Source organism: Macaca nemestrina, chromosome 7 (genome assembly GCF_043159975.1).
Source record: "Macaca nemestrina isolate mMacNem1 chromosome 7, mMacNem.hap1, whole genome shotgun sequence".
NCBI classification, from domain to species: domain Eukaryota; kingdom Metazoa; phylum Chordata; class Mammalia; order Primates; family Cercopithecidae; genus Macaca; species Macaca nemestrina.
The window spans coordinates 123,943,133-123,951,982 of NC_092131.1; positions in this window are offsets into that span (position 1 = coordinate 123,943,133).

Sequence of the window (8,850 nt, forward strand, 5' to 3'; positions counted from 1 at the left end):
GGAGAAGACACGGGAAAGGAGAGGAGTAAAAATTAACTCCTCTTCACAAAGTGGAAGTTACCAGAACGTTTGTGATTTCAGAGGCCCCAAGGGATTAATCATGTGGCTACTGACCCATCCCACCTCTTGCCCCTGCCTGTTGCACAGTGGGCAAGAATGTTTGTGACCTTTCGCTACTACCACCTCCCCCCACCATGGTCCCCCCAGTTTTCAATATGAACCGTCCTGTGGCAACCTGTCACAGACTGGCCCTGAGGTGAGCAGTATTTGGACTGTGATGTTGGTTGCCCTCCACTCTTTCTACAGAGTGGGGGGCCTCTAGAGTGGGAAATGGCTTTGAGAAATATGCCGAGCAGTAGCCTTGTCCTTGAACTTGCCCAAGAGGATAATTTTCCACACCCTTCCGGTACTCAGTCCTCAGTTTGCCTGGTGAGAGAGCAGCCTCCTCCCGTGTGCTCTGCCAGCTGGACCCAGACTGGCCATAATAGCAGTGAGACCAAAAAGATGGGGGTAGGGAGGTAGCTCTGAGGTCTGGGAAACCATTCTGGCTCCTGCCAGCTTTAAATTATGTTTAATTCCTGGCACAGTTGTCCTGGAAATGCCTTTTTCTCTTGCCTGGGAACCACTAGAAGCCTGAGGAATGTTGTCTGTGTTGGCCAGGGCCATGCAAATTCAACATCTTGTCTCTGCCTTTCCCCGTGCAACTGAGGCTCGGAGTTTGCATTACCCAGTGCTTATTCTTCAGAGGGCAAAAGCACTGCTCGTCATGTCTGAAATTTAGTGAGCGAGCTCACCCACTAGGCTGGTGTTTCCCGCCCGTGGCTGCACATTGGAAGCACCGGGGCACTTTGAGAACTACAGATTCCCAGAGCTTCTAAGGTGGTCTAGGGTGTGTCCAGGACACAGCCCCGGTTGAGGACCACTGCTATATCGTATGGCCTCTTTTAAAAAAGTTAATTTTACTTGGAAATGATTTCAAACCTACAAAAAAGTTGCAAGAATAAGAACTGTACACGTGAGGCTCAAATATCCTTTGCCCAGATATACCTATTAACATTTCATCTCATTCTGTCTGTCGTGTGTGTTCTCAAATGTGTGTGCATTCTCTCTCCCTCACCCCAAACCCGTCTCTTCCTCTCCCTCCCTCCTGCTGCCTCCACACCCGTCATGGCCTTTTACAAAACCCTAATACCTCAGTGAGTACTTACCAACAAGAAGATACTCTCTGACGACTGCAGTACAGTTGTCAAATTCCATGCATCTAACACTGATAGAATACCTCACCACTCACATTCCCACTGGCCGCATCGTGTCCTCGATAGCACCTTTCCCTCTGTGGTGCTGGATCCGGTCTGGATCAGGTAATCAACTGAGTTGTCATGTCTCCTTGGTCTTCTTTAATCTGGATCATTTCCATAGCTTTGTCTCTGATGATAGGAACAGTTTGTAAGGATACAGTTCGTTTTAGGTGGTGCTGCTTATCTGCGTCGGTCTGCGATTTCCTTGTCATTAGATTTGGTTTTGCATTCCAGGTGAACCACTACCTGCATCACGTGGGATGCCTCTCAGGGCATCCCATCTTAAGGCACACAGTGTCCATCTGCCTCTCAGTGGGGATGTTCGTTTTGATCATCTAGTCCAAGAAGGAGGAAATGTGAACAGGAAGATTTTAATATAAATAATTAACTGTGTAGAAGGTAGTTAACTACTAAAAGGGATAAAAAAGCTCTAAAGCAGCTTAGCAGAGAACAGCTGTCACCCCTAGGGCTAAGGGAAGAGAACACAGAGAAGGAACTTGGAAACTCAGAGGAGATTCGCCAAGGGGGAGAGACCTCCGAGGGGTGGCTGTGGTTGCCTGGGATATGCTGCCTGTCCCGTGCTGGAGAATCAGCTCACTGGAGGTACCCCCCGCCGAGCCACAGGAGCAGAGAGCTGCCACGGTGGGGAATGCTGCTGGGACCCATGCCAGACCAAAGGAGACAGAAGAAAAAGGCCATCTTCCTCCTCTAGCCTTGTGGGCCCCTTGAGAGCCCACTGTGGGTCAGGCTGGCAAAGGATAAAGGAGTTTGCAGCGTCCCCTCTTCAGTGTGACAAGGAAGGGCAAGGTCAGGGGAGTTCGGAGCTAAGAGGCAATAAATGAATACCTGGCACACCTGGCCGAGGTGTGTCCACTTTCTCCATAGCATAGTTACTGTTTTTTTCTTTTCAACTAATAAGAAATCTCTGGAGACACACTGTCTCCATGTACATACCCTGTTCCTCGTCAGAATCCGTGCCTCCCCACTCAGGTTCAGGAAATGTTGCTGATTCTGGCCTGATTCAGTCTTTATGATGATTGCCAAGCGACATTTCTGCAGTCCAGCACTCCTTCCTCATTTGCCGGTCATCCCTCCCTCCTCCTTCACTTGTTTTCATACATCCACTATGGATTCCCATTTTTTCAACAGTCTACTTCATCATTGACCTTTAGGGGTGGGAGAAGAGTTCCTCAGATAGTTGCAGACTTGGCCAGTGAGAGCCCCTTTGAGTTCCTCCTATATCCCAGCATTTTTGGAAGCACTCCCCTAATTTCTGATCTAACAAGATGTTCCGGGCCCCTGGGCGCCAGCCCTGGATCAGTGTTTCTCCCGGGAGCCCTGGTCCTTGGCACTAGGTGCGCTTATTGCAACTGGGGTGTCTTTGCTGCTTGTCCTATAGATTGACAGAGCTTGTCTTACTGCCTTTTTTAATTATATTTTTTTTAAACAAAAGTAATTGGTGCTTTAAAAATGTAAACAATGCAGACATCTATAAAGAACAAAGTACCCACAGGGAAGCAAGTTCAGCAATGGCATGTGTGTTTGCAGACTCTACGTACACAGAAACAGACTTGGTGGTCAGTTTTGGTTTTTGCTTTTTGCTAATAGGAATTTTATCCTACAAGGTCCTCTTTCTGTCTTCCCAACATAGTCTGGTGCTTTTTCCATGTCGGACTGTAGAATTTGTCATTCCGTTGTGTTAGCTGTGTGAGTACATTAGTACCGTGATTAACCAAGGTGTATAAAGGGCAGGCCTGCAGGCTGCCTCCAGTGCCTCCACTACTCGCCATAGTGACCATCTCTATACACACACTGCAGTCATTTACAGTTTTTAAAATTAAAAGTTTTTATTGAGATGCAATTCACATGGCATAAAATTAACGATTTTAAAGTAAACAAGTGGCCTTGAGTACATTCACCATGCTGTGGAACCACTGCCTGTATCTAGTTTCAAAGCACATTCATCACCCTGTGTCATGTATTTTTACATGAACTCCAAGGGTAGATTCTTAATAGTCGGATTTACTCTGGATCGAAAGTCACGTTTGGCTGGGCGCGGTGGCTCACGCCTGTAATCCTAGCACTTTGGGAGGTCGAGGCAGGTGGATCACTTGAGGTCAGGAGTTCAAAACCAGCCTGGCCAACATGGTGAAACCCATCTCTATTAGCAGGGCATGGTGGTGTGCACCTGTAGTCCCAGCTACTTGGGAGACTGAGGCAGGAGAATGGCGTGAACCCAGGAGGCAGAGGTTGCAGTGAGCCGAGATCATGCCACTATACTCCAGACTGGACAACAGAGCAAGACTCTGTCTCGAAAAAAAAAAAAAAAAAAGTCATGTTGAAACATTTTCATGGATACATCTGGTTGCTCTCCAGAAAGATGATATCAGTTTCTGCTGCCACCAGCAGTGTGTGAAATGTGCATTGCTTTACACCCTTGTCAACACTTTTTGTATGATCAGTTTTCATCTTTTCTTCCAGTCTGAGAAATGAAAATATGTATTTATTTGACTGTTAGCTAGGGCCAGGATGCTTTTAAAAGTGTTTCAGCTATTTGTATCTTCTGAATTTTGTTACTGTCCTCTGCCTGGTTTGATTGGTTAATGGGTTTTTTTCTTTCGGATCTTAACAGAGTTTACTTGGGAAACTTTTCTCTGAAGCTTAATGTCTGTAGCTATTGTGAATGCAGTGGTTTTCCTGAGTTATTTCCTAGTTGGTTGGTGTTGGTGTGTAACAGCACCTGCTTTTTGGGTGCATCCTTGCAGTTCTTGAAAATAACTTGTGTGTTGCACCTGGCTTTCTGTTGCAGTGCCTGTGAGGTCTGTGAGGTCTCCTGAGGGTGTAACACAGTGACCTGGCAGAAATCTCCTATCTACTGAATACCTTTTTGGATGGTGCTGCTGCATTGCTGGTTGTCGGGGAGTCATACATAAATCCTGCTCTCCTGAGTTTATCCAATGAAGAAAGTAAGACAGATGTAGAAATTACAGGGTAGAAAAGAGACTTGCTGATCTTTTTTATTTTTTTCCTGAGACAGTCTTGCCCTGTCACCCAGGCTGGAATGCAGTGGCACGATCTTGGCTCACTGCAACCTCCGCCTCCTGGGTTCAAGCAGTTCTCCTGTCTCAGCCTCCCACGTAGCTGGGATTACAGGTATGCACCACCATGCCTGGCTAATTTTTGTATTTTTAGTAGAGACGGGGTTTCACCCTGTTGGCCAGGCTCGTCTCGAACTCCTGACCTCGTGATCCACCCACCTTGGCCTCCCCAAGTGCTGGGATTACAGGCATGAGCCACCACGCCCAGCCTGCTTGCTGATGTTTGTCATCCCCACCATCATCTGAGATAAATCACTATGGTGCCACAAATGTTTTTCAAACTTTTTAAAATGTTTAGCTGAATATCCTGTTAGCCAGGGGTTTCTCAGCTCCGGCTGCATATCAGAATCACCAGGAGAATGTTTCAAATATTTATGTGTAAGCTTAGTTTGCAGGGATTTGGTTTCAGTTTGTCTGAGGTGGGACTGAAACATCAGCATTTGAAAAGCTGCTCAGGTGACTCCATTGAGCAGCTAGCTGGGTTGAGAACCACTGCGCGTGCAATATGTAAACTCTCCAAGTAGAGCTCAAAGTGGAGTGGGTGCCCCCTTTCTCCTCCCGTTGGCCCCTAAGAGGGCTCTACTGAGCACAGTTTGATAACCCATGAGGGTGCTGAGGGCAGTGAGCCCACTTGCTGGTGTTACCTTGTCCTGGGCTTGTGATGGCTCAAATGCCAGGATGGAGAAATAGGCAGACACCCGGGTACAGCCAGACCAAGGCAAGCAGGTGACCCTTATGCTGAGGTTCCTTGGCCTAGGAAAGGCTGTGAGAGAGCAGTTGGAATTAGGTGTTGCACACCAGTGGCACGTGCCTCCAGTTTGGCCAAATGTGAGTTGCTTTTCGTCACAACGGTGAAGGACTCACTGATATGACCGCAGCTGTCCCAGAGGGCGTGCTGAGCGAGGGTGTCTATGCCAAGCTCAAAGCTGCTATTGAGTGTAGCCGAGATTCAGAGGTTGTGGGCCTTTTCCTTCAAAGTGGTATCCCTTGCTGATAAGTCACACCTAACTATTGTCTAATTTGAACCTTAGGGGATAGCAATTTGCATAGGGGCATATTGCACCCATCTTACTGATGCTGAAACAGGCCCAGAGAAATTGTGACTTGCCTAAGACCACCCAGGGAAGTGTGAGCCTGGATTCAGGCCCTGATGTTCTGATTCAGAGACCATGTTTGTCCTCCTGCTTCGTGCTGTCTTTGAGTGGCCCTCTGTCAGGAAGAGGCTGCAGTTATTTATACACCCAATTACACGCTAACTCGCTCTTTATCTGGCACCATCTCTGCTGGGAAGGCCATCCATCCATGCAGTTGGTTCCCAGCAGCTGAACCAACTGGGATGAAGGGAGAATGGAGAAAGCTGCAGAGGCAGTGAATCTGACTTGGATTCGTTTGTGGGCATTCTCCCCCTGGCATAAATTGTGACCCAAGAGTTGCCTTCAGTTCTATTCTTTAGCCACCTGAATGACTGGAGAACAGGCTCTGTTATCTAACACTTGTTACCCATCATCCTCCAGGGCCCACAGACACTGCGGCACCTGTCAGAGATGATGATGAATATCTAGGCCAAAGGTTTGTAAAAAAGTCTTTGCAGTGGAATGGAATGTTCAATCAGGATGACAAGGCATCTTCAAGGAATAAAGTATTGATACCTGACTTTCTATTCTTTCCTTTCCCTTCCCTGCCCGACCCAGTGGTAAGCCTACGCGGCTGTCCTGCCTCTCCCAGCCCTTGCCCAGGTTTTGTTCCCGCACCACTCCCCTCCAGCTCCTCCACCTAGGGAGAAGCCCATCTTCAAGTCTCAGCTCCGAAGTCACTCCTGACCTCCTCGCTTTCCTCTCTTCCTACCTGTCTCTCATCGCATAAGTTACCAAGTCCAGTCCAGTTCATCTGCTCCCTGTGTTCTTCCAGAATTGTTCCCCAGCCCAGTCACCGCTTCCCAGACAAGCCACCCTCCCCTCTGCTGGATGGCCTGCACCAGCCCCCGGGGCCCACTCACCCCGTTCACTGCCTCACATCTCAGGACCTAGTGGGTGCCTGTCTGTCCTCCTGGGCTCAGTGACCTCTTTGAGGGCCCCCTTTGTCTTAGCACCACGCCCCCACCATTAGGTACAGTGCAGGTCACAGAGAAGTCATCAGAATATCCTGGTTGAATTACTTGGACCACCTGACAGGTCTGGGACCCAGCTGGACCTGGTGGGGCTTCAGACATGTGTCCTGGGCAATGTTTTTGGCCCAGGCAAGCATTTTCACATCCAAGGCTTTATTCACGGACTTCTCTCTCCTTCAGGAGAGTATGAGACCAAGCACCAGATGACATTTTTCTCTCCAAACATCTCTATTGGGAAACCTTGGATGTATGAGAGCAGGAGTGGGCGTTTGGTTGGCTTTCGCAGGATGGCTTTAGGAGGGAAAATGACATTTCAGGAAGGATTTAAGCATCACTGAATTTTCCAGAGAACCAAATCCTTTTCCCACCTTGTCTGCCACACACCCTCTGGTGGGAAGCAGTGATGGGTGACGCTCAGCAGACGGCTAGCCTGACCCCAGCTCCGGAGCCCAGCTTCCAGGGCCCTGCACCTGTAGCCTGGGCGCTGCCTGTACCTTTGCATGTCTGCTTGGCCCCAGCACGAATAACACTTTGGTGGGAGAACAGCCCTCTCACTGCACTGCAGACTTGAGAGGTGCCCACGCACCTGAGGTGGCAACCCAAGGGCGCTTTCCCTCCCCCGCCTTCACCATGTCTCATGCTTGCTTAACTGAATCCAATTTTTTGCTCAAGTAAAGATCAGGGTATAAAGATGGGCATTCGTGTGAAACACCAGAGCAGTCCCCTTCTGCGAGCCCCTTCTTGCCCTCTTCTTAGAGCAGAGCTTGGTGAAAAGCCTCATTTCTGCCATGGTGGCATTTGACAGCCTGGGCATGTGGGAGAGCCTCTGTATGCCAGCTGGCTGCCAGCCTGGCAGAGCCAGGACTGGTGGGGAAGCCTCATGACAGTGATGAGCTCCCTGTCACTAGAGATGTTAAAGCCCACTGGGATGCCCATTCCCCAGAGGTGGCGGGGCAGGCATCGTGCAGGAGGTGCCAAGAGAGTCTCATCTAGTCCTCAGTCCTGGGGAATTCCAGGGGTGACCTCACTCCCTTCTCTCTGTCACACACACACACACTCTCTCTCTCTCTCTCTCTCTCTCTCTCTCTCTCTCTCTCTCTCCCACACACACACACACACTCTCTCTCTCTCCCTGTCATGGTGGAGCTACCAGAGGCAGGAAGGAGCAGAAAGGAGTCCCCCTATCTCCTTTGCGTGTTCAGGGCCACCTCTTCCCAGAAACCTTGGTGACATCTCTGTGCACTGGGACATTTCCTGTAAAGTTCTTAAACTTTCTGGGCCGTGTGGTCCCCTTACTGGGTCAAGAGTTCCTTGCATGGAGCAGACTGAGGCTTTGCTCCTCTGATTTGAGGGCAAATCCGGCCCTCCCTAGGCCTGGCACAGAGCTGTGTCCATAGAGAGCAGTCCTCAAAGGGTATGGATGAGGAGAGGCCGAGCAGTTCGCAATCCAGATAAAGACAGTCCGCGGGTAACAGCGGTGCCCTGCAGCAGCTCGTCAGCATGGTCCCAGCAGAGGAGGACCACTGTGTCCCCCCTCCCACCCCTTACAGTCCTGCACCTGCCTGCCTCCGAGGCGGGGTGGGGATCCCAGGAGGGTGTGGGGTGGGCCGACTTGGCCACCCCCAAGACTGAGGGCCAGGGGCCCTCTCCCCCACACCCACTCCCAAATGCCTTTGGCATGGATGAAGCCTATCATGGTTGGAGCAGGGCTTGGCTAGTGGTGGAAGTTATGTTCCTGGGACCAAAAAGAGAAAAGGACTGAAGACCCCCTGTGCCCCTCTCTGCCTGGGCTCTGGAGCCCTGCTCAGCCAGGGTTGCCATGTTGACAGGAGTGTCACGGACAACAGTGGCTTCCCCAGGCCCCACTTGGCACCCATAAGCCACAAGCCTGCCTTCCTCGGCTTCCACCATGGCCTCTCCAACAGATCCATCACTAGCTTCCTGTTTCCAGACTGAGTCCTCAGAATATTCCTGGATGTACCCCCAACCTCACCTTTGCCCACGCACTTGCTCTGCTCTGGCCTTTGCTGCCCGGCTGTGGACCTGCTCAACTCTCCGTCCCCAAGACGCCTGCTCTCCCCATTGCAGCCCTGCTGAACCCCTTCTTGCCCCTGCCACATCCTCCTGCAACCCTGTATCCTCTGTCCAGGTGTGAATGTGTCTCCCTGGCGGTCTGGGAGCTCCTAGTAACTGCGGCCAAGCCTCTTCTCCTCCAACTATAGCTGAAGCCTTGGCTGAGTTGGGGAGCTCCGCCGTCCAGGCTCCTTCCCTTGTTCCTTTACCTCCTCTGAACTGAGCACTCGGACCCTGGAGCAGGAGAAGGAGAGAAAGACCCCAGCACACCAAG